The following is a 14,711-nucleotide window of genomic DNA, read 5'->3' as shown; positions in this document are numbered from 1 at the left end:
GCCAGGTTGTTGCTGGATGTCACACACAGCAACATCGCTAGCAACGTCACAAAAGTTGTTCGTTACCAGCGATGTTGCTAGCGATGTTGCTTAGTGTGACGGGGCCTTTAGAAGGGAGGCCACAGAGCAGGAGGTGGCAATAATCCAGGCGGGAGATAATGATGGAATGTACTAGGGTTTTTGCAGCTTCTTGGGAAAGGAATGTACGGATCCGGGAAATATTTTTGAGTTGGAGGCGGCAGGAGGTGAATAGGGCTTGGATGTGTGGCTTGAAAGAGAGATCAGAGTCTAGGGTTACTCCCAGGCAGCGAGCACGTGGCACTGGGGAAAGTGAACAGCCATTGACATTGATGGATATGTCAGGTGGGGGGGTTGAGTGAGGAGGAGGAAAGACAATGAATTCTGTTTTGTCCATGTTCAGTTTTAGGAATCGAGCAGAGAAAAAGGATGAAATAGCAGACAGACATTGTGGGATTCTGGTTAGTAGGGAGGTTAAGTCAGGTCCAGTGAGGTAGATCTGCGTATCATCAGCGTAGATATGATACTGAAAGCCGTGGGGCTCTATGAGCTGTCCCAGGCTGAAGGTGTAAATGGGGAACAGCAGGGGTCCAAGAACTGAACCTTGGGGGACCCCGACGGATAGAGGGCGAGATGAGGAAGTGGTGTGAGACGTTGAAAGTTCGGTTGGTTAAGTATGAGGAGATCCAAGATAGCGCCAAGTCTGTAGGCTGAATGATGTTTTTAGATATAGCAGCACAATTTGTTGCATTCACTTTGAAATCCAAGAAATGACCAAATTCTCCATCAATAGCAAATATGTTACCTAAATTACATCCGGATTCCCTATTAAATGAAAAATTCCATTTGTAAGTAATATGAATTAGACTGATCTATTCCCCTCCTTATTACCAGAAAAAAAAATTGTATCCTCGTCAGGGGCCAGACAGCTCCACCATATAGTATTGTCTGTAAGGAGAGCCGCTGGGCACCTCTCAAGATAGATTCTTAGGTCATTCAGCACAGCCAATCTGACATTCGCTCTATCTGACCTTCCCTTTATAAAACTGGCATGTGCTATGTTCACACAGGGCTTTTTTGGTGCATTTTTGCTGCGTTTTTTAGCTGCAGATTTGCCTTGGTTTTATGCAAATCCATGCTAATAAAACGCTGCTTTTTACAGTACCAGCATAGTCTATGAAATTCTGAAATCTCATGCGCACACACACAAACACCTGCAGATTTTTTCCTGACTGTTTAGTCAAATACCTGCGTTTTTGCTGCAGATTTCAAAGAATGAGCATGTCAATTCTTTGCAGCGTTTTTGCAACGTTTCTTCATTGATACAACCCATTTTGTAGAAAAAACGCACCAAAAAAGCATCAAAACCGCCACTAAAAAATGCACCAAAAACACAGATGACTCAAATGAGATTTCCTGCCCCAAGATCAGGTTTTGATCAAGAAAAAAAACTTACCAAAAAAGCCCTGTGTGAACATAGCCTTATAAGGTGAACAGATCCACCACCCTTCTGTCTGCAGTTAGTTTAGCCATTATTTAAATATCCACACTTATCAATGAAATGGCATAATATGATCCCTGGTAGCAAGAGATGTTTGCCTTTTTAGATAACACTTTGATAAATATCATTGCAGCCATATCCGGTATTGACTCACCGGCATTCATTTCAAACACACAGTTTGCAAACATAAAGTGATGTGGTGTTCGCCTGACTTAAAGGATGCAATGGCCCCTGCTCCTACCTCTGGGACTATTGAGGATCTCCCACTGATCAAGTTTCAAAGCAGGTATGTTAATGCATTACATGTATGTGTGTACATGATGATAGTCATGTTAACATTTGACAAAAGGAAGGTATAATGTTATTCACCTTCCTGGGGTGCAGTCCTTAAAGGGGTGGTTCACCCCTTTTAATTACTGGCCACATCGATATTATGTTGAGAAACAAGGTTTCTCCCAAATACCTTGTGTTGCCAATAGTTCCTGTGAGGGGAGTTATATCATAGGAAAAGTCCAAAAACGTCCTATAAAAAATAAAATATTGGACATTCATCCACAAGTCGTCAATGTCTTCAGCCAGGTTGGTAAAAGCACTTTTTCATATCTCCCCATCATAAGACTTAAAGGGATGGTTCACCCATTTTCATTACTGGCCACAACAATATTATGCTGAGAAATAAGGTTTCTCTCAAACACCGTGTGTTGGCAATATGCCCGTGAGAGGCGCTATTGTGGTCCACTCACCCCCTTCACGTGATCCCCGGGCTCCGTGGCCTCTGATGTCCAGTGATGTTACGTCAACTGAGGTGGCCCCAGTCTTCCTGAGTGACTGGGCTGAGGGCCATGTTTCACCGCTTGTCACAGCCCAGCCTCACAGCCCAGCATCTCCTTGTTCCCTCTTTCACTGCACAGAGCTGTAGGCAGGAGCGACACTGGGCTGTGATGAGTGGTGAAACGCCTCCCACAGCCCAGTCACTCTGGAAGACCGCGGCCCTCCTCAGTTGACGTGACATCACTGGACATCAGAGGTCACGGAGCCAGAGGGTCACGTGAAGGGGGTGAGTGGACCGCATTCTGCCAATCATCCAAAGAATAATCAAAATGCTCAATCATCAGGTGAAACAGTTTATAATCTGACTTTACAATCGTCATTCTCTACAGGATATCGTCCCATGGAAACATTTTGCTGAGAACAATGACCGCCTATATACTATCATAGACTGGTCTGTGCACATGGGAAGAGCGGTTGGCCTGTTTAAATAGGCTATTAAATGATTGCCGTTTGGCTTGAAAGTTGCATTTCGGTGGTCATTTAACTACCGCGATTGTGTAGTGTAAACACACCACAATAGGTTTAGAGAAGAGACACATTTGAATACTTTTACGTGTCCTACTCTCGCCAAGGCAAATGTGACTTTTATCTGAGAACTAAAATAATATCACCCAAACTTATATTAGCAGTATACATATTGGCTGCAAAGGGCTCTAGAGAAAAAGATTCTGAAGGCAATATATAGAGTAAATGAAAGTCCAACCCTGCTAAACACAAGGGAGAAATATGTCCTAAGTTATTTATAGCATAACAAAAAAATGTAATATATCCGAGCAATAATTGATCCACTCTGTTGTGTCATCAGCCTCAATGGGGTTTCCATATTGCTCAACCTCTTGAGTCTTGTAGCTATAGACCTGTTTTAATCTCAGAACCTGTGGCCACCAAAAGATCCTTACATTTTCTTACCCAACCTAGAGCACCAGAAAGTCTTGGTCTGGGTTACCAACACCCCACCAGTGACATTGATTCTGTGGGACAACTCTTCGGGGTACTTTGCACACTACGACATTGCTAGCCGATGGTAGCGATGCAGAGCGCGATAGTTCCCACCCCCGTCGCAGCTGCGATATCTTGTGATAGCTGCCGTAGCGAACATTATCGCTACGGCAGCTTCACATGCACTTACCTGCCCTGCGACGTCGCTCTGGCCTTCCTTATTAAGGGGGCGGGTCGTGCGGTGTCATAGCGACGTCACACGGCAGGCAGCCAATAGAAGCAGAGGGGCAGAGATGAGCGGGACGTAAACATCCCGCCCACCTCCATCCTTCCGCATAGCCGGCGTGAGCCGCGGGACGCAGGTAAGGAGATGTTCCTCGCTCCTGCGGCTTCTCACATAGCGATGTGTGCTGCCGCAGAAACGAGGAACAACATCGTACCTGTCGCTGCCGCGACATTATGGAAATGACCGACACTACACCAATGATACGATTTCGACGCTTTTGCGCTCATTAATCGTATCAAAAACGATTTACAAACTCCGATGTCGACAGCGACGCCGGATGTGCATCACTTTCGATTTGACCCCATCGACATAGCTGCGATGTCGTAGTGTGCAAAGTACCCCTTCAGCTACGTGCAAATACTATTGACTGGAAATGGAGGCTACTGTGTGAAGTACTGCTGCTTTTCTATGTCATTTCAAACTATATTTCGATAAAATTAGTAGTTTATTAAATAAGTAAGATGCTGGACAATGTCCCTGTCTGAATATAGTTGTCACAGTCTTCTCTGCCTGAGAATTTTTTACAGGCTTAAGCCACACACTTTAAACGGGTCTTGTTTTCTTTGGCACATGAGGGGGTTACTTTCAGGGGGGGGGGGTTTGCAGCAGACTCTGCTAGGCTATTCAGCTGTTTCTTCTGATGTCCACTTCCGGCCTGGATAAATATCTCCTGCTTACAGCAGGGGGTGCCGGTTATTCAGTATCATTTTGGAGCTGGGGTCAGAGGTGGACGGATGTGTTTCTTGCTGCTGCTGTAGTCTGTGCTTTGTTGTGTGGAAGTGTTACCCTGTTGTTGGTACTTTACTTTTTCCCTTCCAGGTACCTGTACGTCCCTGTGTGTTTTCCCTGTGGTGTGTGTGTTATTATTACCACTTTCTATTGTTCGTATAGGTGTTTTTTTGGGAGGGGTTCTCCTATCCTGGTCTGTTCCTTTGGGTTGTGGGTGTGGAGGAGACATTACCATCAGGGCTAGGACAGAGGTCAAGGCCATTTCGGGGAACCTCCGTACCTTCAAGAGTACCTTCGGGTGTGAGGATGAGTGCAGGGCCCATGCCTTAGGGCCAGTGTCGATTACCGTGTGTTCCTGTTGCCTCCCTTGACAATAGTGCATCGATTGCACTGTGCCAATCACTGCTCATGTGGGCAGTTCACTCCTGCACACGGGTCACCAGGGGATTCACATGGTCTACTCTGGGCCAGTCCAAGCCTGGCACCTATGATATAGACCTACACCAAATAAGCGGTGTATATCAACCTACAATTTAGCCCTCTGTCTGGTTTCCATTAGATCGTCACTGCTGACACGACAGAGAGGAAGCAGTCTATTAATCTCAATGTTACTTCTCTGATTTTCTAAAAAACACATTTATAATTATCCTAAATATCCCATGTGAAATCAACAGCAAATGTCAATGGTTTTCATGTTCCAACATTACATGAAAGGAAAAGTTGTTCCTTGTTAGATCCCTGGTGACTGTGTACATGCCAGCGTCACACACCATTTATTTATAACAATTGCAAATCTGTGTGATTGCTATCTGGCAGAATCTAGAGCCAGAACTCTTAAGGCCCCGTCACACACAACGAGATCGCTAAAGAGATCGTTGCTGAGTCACAGTTTCTGTGACGCAGCAACGATCTCGCCAGCGATCTCCTTATGTTTGACACCTACCAGAGATCAGGCCCCTGCTATGAGATCGCTAGTCGTTGCAGAGTAGTCCGGACCATTTTCTTCAAAGGCGGTGTCCTGCTGGGCAGGACACATCGCTGTGTTTGAAACTGGGTGACAGGGTCACAGTGACTGCTGAGATCGTTATACAGGTCGCTACTGCAACCTGTATCATTACTGTGTCGTTGGTAAGGCCTGACTGTGTGACATCTCACTTACTGTTGTGAAATAAATAATTCCTGAAGGACCTGTTACTGTGCTGAGATCAGGGCCGGCCTTAGGCTAAATGGCGCCCTGTGCCAAATTACCCTTTGGTGCCCCCAAATCATGTCACAGGCGACCTGCAGCCAATCAGCAGCTGGTTTACTCTCTGATCCTTTTGATAAAACTGACATCCAGAGGAAGTCATAAAACAGCAGCAGATCTCATTTTTTCTGGATTACAGTTTTGAAAGAGGGATAGTGAAGCAGCCGCTGATTGGCTGCAGATCACAAGACCCCGGTGCCCGGTGTATTGCTTTTCTGCTGCGTTTGTTTTCTTCATGTACTGTAAAATGACAAAAAAGCCTCGCCCTAAGTATGCTGCAATTTAGTTATTAAAAAAAAAATAAAAATCATTTGCAAAAAACATCCTGAAAGTCTATATGTATGCGCCGCTGTTACTGGCTTCATTTCTGGTGTCTATGCAATGACGGTATTCTGTGTCCTTTAAGTATATAGAGCGAGTGGCTTCTTCCAATTTTAGCCGCCCCACGAATGAGAAGGTTACTTCTTTTAGCCGTTTCATGGCTTTTGAAGCCTTCAGCAGCTAAAATAATTAGCCAAAGACGGAACATGTGCACAGCAAAATCATTTTGACATTGCTGTGCATCATGTCCCTTTGCTATGGTGTATTTGCAGCGCTTTTTTAGGCAGGTGCTCCCTGTTGCTCACACGCTTTATTTGTTGTGCACATGTCGGCTTTTTTCCGGCATCACTGATGTCCCACAGACCACACTATGGTGTGATCCGTGAAACATGTACCTGAAAAACACGGACATTGAAAATAAAGTGATTTTTACATTCAACTTCTCCAGCGACGCTATCTACGGCCTCTGCTGGCTGCTGCTTCCTGCCCGGCTAATTACTGTTATGCATATTCATTTATGCATGGCACAGCCGACCCGGAAGTACTTGCAGAGGGGAAACACAGCGGCGGCCAGATGCAGCAGAGCTGGAGAGTTAAGCCCCATTGCCAGCAGGAGTGGGGGCAGGTGAGTTTATCTCCATGTGCTATCATGTATCACAGATCACGGATTGCACATTGACAACCCACGTGTGCTGTGAATCACGGCACACAGAGGGACACATGCGCTTTTAACACGTCAGTGAAAAACGTCTGTTTTTCACTGACATGCAAGACAGGCCTAAAATCTTAAATCTTAGCATATGTCAGAACGGATGCAGTCAGTAATCTCTGGTGAGGTAGCAAAAGCTGCTGACAGATTCTCTTTGTTGGTGCTGTTACATTGATACCAGATTTATATTGTTCAGCTTCTATCACACAGTGAAAATGCTTTTTTTATAAAAAAAAAAAAGTTTTTTCATCGCCATATTGTGAGAACTGTAATTTTTTTCTTTTTGGAGTGAACAGGGCTGTGTGGAAGCTTATTTTTTGCGCAATAAGCTGAAGGATTTTTGGTACTATTATGGGGTACATACCAGTTTTTGATTGCTATTTATTCAGATTTTTGAGGGAGAACCAGCGATTCGCTTATTCTTTTAAATTTTTTGCTTAGTTCACCATGCGATAAAAGTGATGACTGATTTATTCTTCGGGTCAGAACAATTACACAATACCAGATTTATACAATTTTTTATACTTTGCGACGTTTGCACACTAAAACCAATATTTTACAAAAATTATTTTCTTTTTGCATCGCCATATTCTGAGAGCTGTAACTTTTTTAATTTTTTTGTTCAAAAGAGCTTTTAGGGCTTATTCCTTCACATAGGACTTTTGTTGGCTTTTTATTCCCCTTTTGTGTTTTCAGTAAGACTAAAAAACATTTTTGGAGTGATTTTTTTCCAAAGTTTTTTTTTTTTTTTTTTTAATTTACGGTGGTTGCGTAACAGCATTATAATTTCTTTATAATAACCTACACCTTGGGTTAGACATTTACTAAAAGAACAGCCCCTTTAAAAGGGCTGTCCACTAAATTTGACAACCCCTTTTCATTCCATTTGTTGAAGCATAACCACATACACCCTTTGTAATAAAATGATGCCCCACTTCAATCCATAAAAGCCAGTCACCCGCACAGAGAGGCAGGCGGCCGGCCTCCCACCCGCACAGAGAGGCAGGCAGCCGGCCTCTCGCCCGCACAGAGAGGCAGGCGGCCGGCCGGCCTCCCCGCCCGCACAGAGAGGCAGGCGGCCGGCCGGCCTCCCCGCCCGCACAGAGAGGCAGGCGGCCGCACAGAGAGGCAGGCAGCCGCCCGCCCGCACAGACAAGCGGCCGGCGCCCGCGCAGAGAGGCAGGCGGCCGGCCGCCCACCCGCACAGACAAGTGGCCGACGCCCGCGCAGAGAGGCAGGCGACTGCCTGCCCGCACAGACAAGCAGCCGGCGCCCACACAGAGAAGCAGGCGGCTGCCCGCCCACCCGCACAGACAAGCGGCCGGAACCCGCACAGAGAGGCAGGCGGCGGCCCACCCGCCTGCACAGACAAGCGGCCAGCGCCCGCAAAGAGAGGCAGGCGGCTGCCCGCCCACCCGCACAGACATGCGGCCGGCGACCGCACAGAGAGGCAGGTGGCCTCCCGCACAGAGAGGCAGGCAGCCGCCCGGCCTCACAGAGAGGCAGGTGGCCACCCGTCCGCACAGACAAGCGGCTGCCCGCCTGCACAGAGAGGCAGGCGGTCTCCCGCCCGCACAGAGAGGCAGGTGGCTGCCCGCCCACACAGACAAGTGGCCGACGCCCGCACAGAGAGGCAGGCGCACGGCCGCCCGCACAGAGAGGCTGGTGCCCGGCTGCCTGCACAGAGAGGCAGGCACCCGGCCGCCCGTAAAGAGAGGCTGCCACCCGGCCGTCCGCCCGCACAGAGAAGCAGGAAATTAACTTTTTACCTCTCTGCGGCACCCCCCCTGAAGCATCGCCGTCGGTGCCCTGTGCGGCCGCACAAGTCGCACATGCCTAAAGCCGGCCATGGCTGAGATGCCTGGTGTATTGCAACTCTGGAGTTCTTTATCATTATCGCAGTGCTTGGTTAGGTAAAGGATCCGTTTTAGAAAAACGTTCTTGGATGGTTGATGCTAAAAAGAAAACTGTAGCATAAAAAAGAAGACAACAACCAGAAGGTGAGAAATGTACTCCGACAAGTGCAGAACAGGCCCCACCTGAATTCACTGATAGCTCCCTGTATTGCTTTCTATTACCTTGTTGGAGTCAATAATATCCTGCCGGACTGTAATGTGTAATGTGACATGTCTGTTATTTACCCAGTAAATAAGCTGGCTGTAGCTCATAGAGCTCCAAGCTGATACTGTACCACAGACCTTTTGTAGCTGTGCAAATATTAGACACTTAGGAAAAGACTTGATTACACATGTGCATTGTGGAGCCTTAAGGTGGCTTTACACACTGCAACATCGCAAACGACATCGCTGTAACGTCACCGGTTTTGTGACGTTACAGCGACCTCCCCAGCGACATTGCAGTGTGTGAAACACATCAGCGACCTGGCCCCTGCTGTGAAGTTGTGATCGCTACAAATCGTTCAGGACCATTCCTAGGTCCTTTGTTTCCCGCTGTGCAGCATGCATCGCTAGAAAGTTTCAGTGTTGTGAGGTAGCACGGTCGGCTGCGCAGCAGAAGACACGGGATCCAGGCATTAAGGTTCACAGCACACGGTTTTAATGTCCAAACAAAAGTCCATAACACAATACATGTGCCTCTCCAGCAGAAAACACAGGGAGTTCTGTTCACCCCCTCACACCCGGCACACCTGCCCTTGTTCCTGATTCTATTTAACCCTTCCTTCAGCCTGTAGGGAAACAGCATTAACCCTATAGTGGATTTACTTTCTATCATGGAGTGAGCACAACCGGGGCGAGACATACCGGCCGTCATAGATAACCCCGGTCACAGTCTCACATACCCCCCCCCTCAGTTCAAGCGTGCGGGGTTGAACTCCAGCCAAACACGGGCCGCGGGACAAGGCATTGGCGTCGCCCTGCAACCTACCGGCCCGGTGTTCAACCGTAAACCGGAAGTTCTGCAGAGAAAGGAACCACCGGGTAACCCGGGCATTCCGTTCCTTGGCGGACCTCATCCAGACCAGTGGAGAGTGATCCGTCACCAAGCGAAACTGCCGTCCCAGCAGGTAATAGCGTAGGGACTCCAAGGCCCACTTGATCGCCAGGCACTCCTTCTCCACTACGCTATAATTCCGCTCGGGAGGGGTGAGCTTCCTACTCAAGAAGGTGACGGGGTGTTCCTCCCCCTGAACCACCTGAGACAGCACTGCCCCCAGGCCGACCTCCGAGGCGTCAGTCTGTACAATGAACTCCTTCCGGAAATCAGGGTTGACCAGAACGGGCTGTCCGCACAGGACCTCCTTCAGGGCCCGGAAGGAGTCCTCGGCCTGCGGAGTCCAGCGCACCATGACGGACTTCTTGCCTTTGAGAAGGTCCGTCAAGGGGGCTGATAGTCCCGCAAAATCCTTTACAAACCTCCTGTAGTACCCCACGATACCCAGGAAGGCCCTAACCTGCTTCGTGGTCAGGGGTCTAGGCCACTTCTGGATCGCCTCAACCTTGTTAATTTGGGGCTTAATCACTCCTTGGCCTATCACGTAGCCCAAGTAGCGGGCTTCCGTGAGTCCCAATGCACATTTCTTGGGATTGGCTGTCAATCCGGCTGTTCGAAGCGCGTCCACCACCGCTTGTACCTGTTCCAAGTGGGTCTGCCAATCGGAGCTGTAAATAATGATGTCATCCAGGTACGCTGATGCATACGCCTGGTGGGGTTCCAGCACTAAGTCCATCAACCTCTGGAACGTGGCCGGAGCGCCATGTAACCCAAAAGGCAAGACAACATAGTGGAAGAGACCCTCCGGTGTAACAAAAGCGGTTTTCTCCTTGGCGGACTCCGTTAGTGGCACCTGCCAGTACCCCTTGGTCAGGTCGAGCGTGGTAAAATATCGCGCCTGTCCCAGCCTATCAATCAGCTCATCCACCCGGGGCATGGGGTAGAGATCGAACTTGGATATTTCGTTCAATCTCCTAAAGTCATTGCAGAACCTTAAGGAGCCATCGGGTTTTGGTATTAGGACAATCGGACTAGCCCATTCACTCCGGGATTTTTCGATGACCCCCAGGCGTAACATTGTCTTTACTTCCTCCGATATGGCTTGTCGTCGAGCCTCCGGTACCCGGTATGACTTCAGGCGTACCTTCAGGTGGGGCTCGGTGACAATATCGTGTCGTATCAGACTGGTCCTACCGGGCAGCTCGGAGAAGATATCGGGGTTCTGCTGAACCAACCGTCTGGCCTCTCGCCTCTGTTGCTTGGTGAGGGCTTCTCCAATCCTTACTTCCGGTTCGTCCTCTCCGGAGGTCGCTGGAGCCGGATGTGAACGACCCGAAGAGGAGGGAGGTGGGGAAAAAACAGCCATCAGGCTTTCCCGTTCCTGCCAAGGTTTTAATAGGTTGACATGGTATATTTGTTCAGGTTTCCGCCTACCGGGCTGCAATACTTTATAGTTAACCACCCCGACTCTTTCCTTTATCTCGTAGGGGCCTTGCCACTGAGCCAGGAATTTACTCTCCGCCGTGGGGATTAATACCAACACCCGATCCGCGGGTTTAAAGGTCCGCACGGTGGCTTGTCTATTGTAGCGGCCGCTTTGCGCGGCCTGAGCCTCCTGTAAATGCTCCTTCACAATTGGCATGACCGCGCTTATGCGGTTCTGCATACCTAAAATGTGTTCAATCACACTTTTATGGGGGGTGGGCTCTTGTTCCCATGTTTCTTTTGCCAGGTCCAACAATCCCCGTTGGATGTCGCCCGTATAACAATTCAAAAGGCGAAAACCCCGTGGATGCCTGTGGCACCTCTCGTATGGCAAACATCAAATAGGGAAGCATCATATCCCAGTCTTTCCCGTCTTTTGAGATCACCCTTCTTAGCATGGTTTTCAGGGTTTTATTGAAACGCTCGACTAAACCGTCCGTTTGAGGATGATACACAGACGTACGCAACTGCTTGATCTGGAGTAGCCGGCATAGCTCTTTGGTCACTTTAGACATGAATGGGGTCCCCTGATCCGTAAGGATCTCCTTGGGCAACCCCACCCGGCAGAACACAGCAAACAACTCCCGAGCTATAAGCTTTGCTGCAGTATGTCTGAGAGGTATCGCCTCGGGATACCGGGTGGCATAGTCAACGATCACTAGGATGTGTTGGTGCCCTCGAGCGGACTTTACGAGGGGCCCCACCAGATCCATCCCTATCCGTTCAAAAGGGACTTCTATAATGGGTAACGGCACCAACGGACTGCGAAAATGGGTCAGGGGTGCGGTAAGCTGACACTCCGGGCAGGTTTCGCAGAACCGTTTTACCTCCCCAAAGACCCCGGGCCAATAGAACCTTTGCAATATTCGCTCCTGCGTTTTCTTGACCCCTAGGTGGCCACTCATCAGGTGTTTATGAGCCAAGTCGAGGACCCGCCGGCGATGCGGCTGGGGCACCACCAACTGTTCTACCCCCACGCCCCGTATTTCATCTACCCGGTAGAGTAAATCCTGCTTAAGAGCGAAATGGGGGTACCTTACCTGGGCACCGGGCAGCTGTGCCACCCCGTCAACTACTGTCACCCGACTCCGGACATGTATCAACGTAGGGTCCTGGAGTTGGGCTGTCCCAAACGTATCCGGGGACGCCTCCAACTCCGGGATGGGCTCGACCGTCTCAGCCTCTCCTGCCAATACCTCTAGGGGCGACCTACCGGGTTCACACTCTGTCCCTATCATGGTGACCCCTACGGCAGGTGTCCCGGATTCAGGATTGTAGGGCTCAGGTCCCGGACCAACCAATATCTGAGGGGACTTAGGGGGTCCCCTCCATAAAGTCCAAAAATAGGGCAGATCCCTTCCTAGGATCACGTCATAAGGAAGAGTGTTAAGAAGTCCCACCTCATGTTGCACCTGACCGCAAGGTGCTGTGATGGTGACAATCCCCGTGGGATAGTCGCGGCGGTCCCCATGTATGCAAACCACCCCCACGGTGCGTCCTGTGGCCTTTACTTTAGCCCTCAAGGTGGATCGCACAAGGGTCACTAAGCTTCCGGAATCCAACAATCCTGTAACCGGACATCCATTCACCTGTATTTTGCACAAGTGGGGCTCCGTCTCTGGGGAGACCAGGTCAGCGGTACACACCACCTGAGCATACATTGAACCCCGCCGGGTAACCCCACAATCCATGGGCTCCGTGGTGAGTGGACACTGGGCTTCCATATGTCCCACCCGCTGGCACCGCCAACATCTAATGGGGACGGAAACCCCCTTGACGGGTTGTCGTTTAGGGTACAGAACCTTCCGGACCTCAGGAATGGCGGCCGCGGCCTCAGACGGGACGGTAGGGGACTCCTGCACCGTTGTCAGCGGTGGGTCCTTGGCCCTAGGCTTGGAGGGGCCGGACCGACGGGCGGTACGCAAAGTCTCAGTGTCCCGTATCAAGTCCTGTGTAGCCCCATGCCGCTCTACCAGGGACACTAATTGGTCCAGGGTACTCGGGTCACCCTGTCCGACCCACCGTTGAACGGTGACGGGTAAAGTGCGCACAAAACGATCCACTACTACCCTTTCCACCATTTGCGCCGGGCTCAGAGTGTCAGGCTGCAACCACTTTTTTACAAGATGCAACAAGTCATAGGCCTGGGAGCGTACGGGTTTGGCTTCCTCAAAGAACCACTGATTTACCCGCTGAGCCCGTACATAGGTATTCACCCCCAACCGAGCCAGTATTTCGGCTTTCAGGGTCACATAGTCAATGGCGTCCTCGGTACAGAGGTCCAGGTACGCTTTTTGGGGTTCCCCCGTCAGATAGGGCGACAATACCTCAGCCCACTGCGGGGTCGGCAGCTTTTCCCGCTTGGCCACCCGCTCAAACACCGCCAGGAACGCTTCCACATCATTAAGGAATAACGTTTGGAACTCCATTCTATGTCTGAACTGGGTGCAAAAAACCTAAAAAACATCACTATGGGGAGATAAGGTATGCACACCAGTGACTATGGAAGGGGAATACATGGAATAGCAGAAACTGCTGTGTGAATACTGACATGAAAAATTCAATAGCTATTTGTAAGAATGAAATGTGAAAAATGGAACCTGCATTACTGCCATGAATATATGAATAAAGAGAAATTTAGCTACTGAATTGATCAATGCAGAAGAGCCCCAACACTACGCCAAAGTATTTCTCTACGTTGGGGTCCCTAGCTTGTGTGTGTCCTCTCATGCAGTTAAAAAACTTACCGTGTATGGGACGCTTCCACATCATCACCCGGGGTCATCTTTTGCAACGCTTGTCTCACCGCTTTCCGGACGCTGCCGTCGTCACCCGGTCCCGGGGTTGTTGCTGCCGGTCCGGCACGGATCGACTTGGCCAGGAGAACCATCTGTTCTTGGTGCCTTTTTTCCTGCAATTGCAAGGCTTGCTGCTGACGTGCATTGGCCTGATCCATCTGTTCTTGGAGTTTTTTTTTCCTGCACTTGCAAGAATTGGAGCAGGTGTGCATTGGTCTGTTGCTGCTGTGCATTAGCCTGAGCCAAATGCTTTAGTATGTCCTCCATGGCGTCGCCGGGTTTGGGCTGTAGTATAGCCGCTCGAATCCAGGACATGCGCAGCTGGGTCACCAGGGATGGATGCTACACCTCACCGGCTGTCATGCCCGCCGATTCTCCACCATATGTGAGGTAGCACGGTCGGCTGCGCAGCAGAAGACACGGGATCCAGGCATTAAGGTTCACAGCACACGGTTTTAATGTCCAAACAAAAGTCCATAACACAATACATGTGCCTCTCCAGCAGAAAACTCAGGGGGTTCTGTTCACCCCCTCACACCCGGCACACCTGCCCTTGTTCCTGATTCTATTTAACCCTTCCTTCAGCCTGTAGGGAAACAGCATTAACCCTATAGTGGATTTACTTTCTATCATGGAGTGAGCACAACCGGGGCGAGACATACCGGCCGTCATAGATAACCCCGGTCACAGTCTCACAGTGTGTAAAGGGGACTTTACAGCGACTTCCCTTTCAAAAAGCTGCTTTACAACGTCCCCAACAACCAGCTAGGTCGCTCTGCAGGTCCGGATCGCTGTTGCGTCGTTGGCCAGATCTGCCTGTTTGACAGCTCACCAGCGACTCAACAGAGACTTGGGGAGGTCGCTATAACGTCACAAAACCGGTGACGTTACAGCGA

The 14,711-nt window shown here is 49.7% G+C and overlaps 1 protein-coding gene across 1 annotated transcript in view; it reads left to right on the top strand.

Annotated features, from left to right (window-relative positions):
• The first annotated feature begins 1,723 nt into the window (after positions 1 to 1,723).
• CMTM8 (CKLF like MARVEL transmembrane domain containing 8) overlaps positions 1,724 to 14,711 on the top strand; it is a 168,776-nt gene continuing 155,788 nt past the window's right edge. The window contains exon 1 of the mRNA XM_075316645.1: positions 1,724 to 1,805. The gene's annotated coding sequence lies outside the window, so the exon portion shown is untranslated. The remainder of the gene's footprint in view (positions 1,806 to 14,711) is intronic.

Source organism: Anomaloglossus baeobatrachus, chromosome 6 (genome assembly GCF_048569485.1).
Source record: "Anomaloglossus baeobatrachus isolate aAnoBae1 chromosome 6, aAnoBae1.hap1, whole genome shotgun sequence".
NCBI classification, from domain to species: Eukaryota; Metazoa; Chordata; class Amphibia; order Anura; family Aromobatidae; genus Anomaloglossus; species Anomaloglossus baeobatrachus.
Note: the sequence above shows the minus strand (reverse complement) of the source record. Positions and strands in the feature narration are given on the sequence as shown.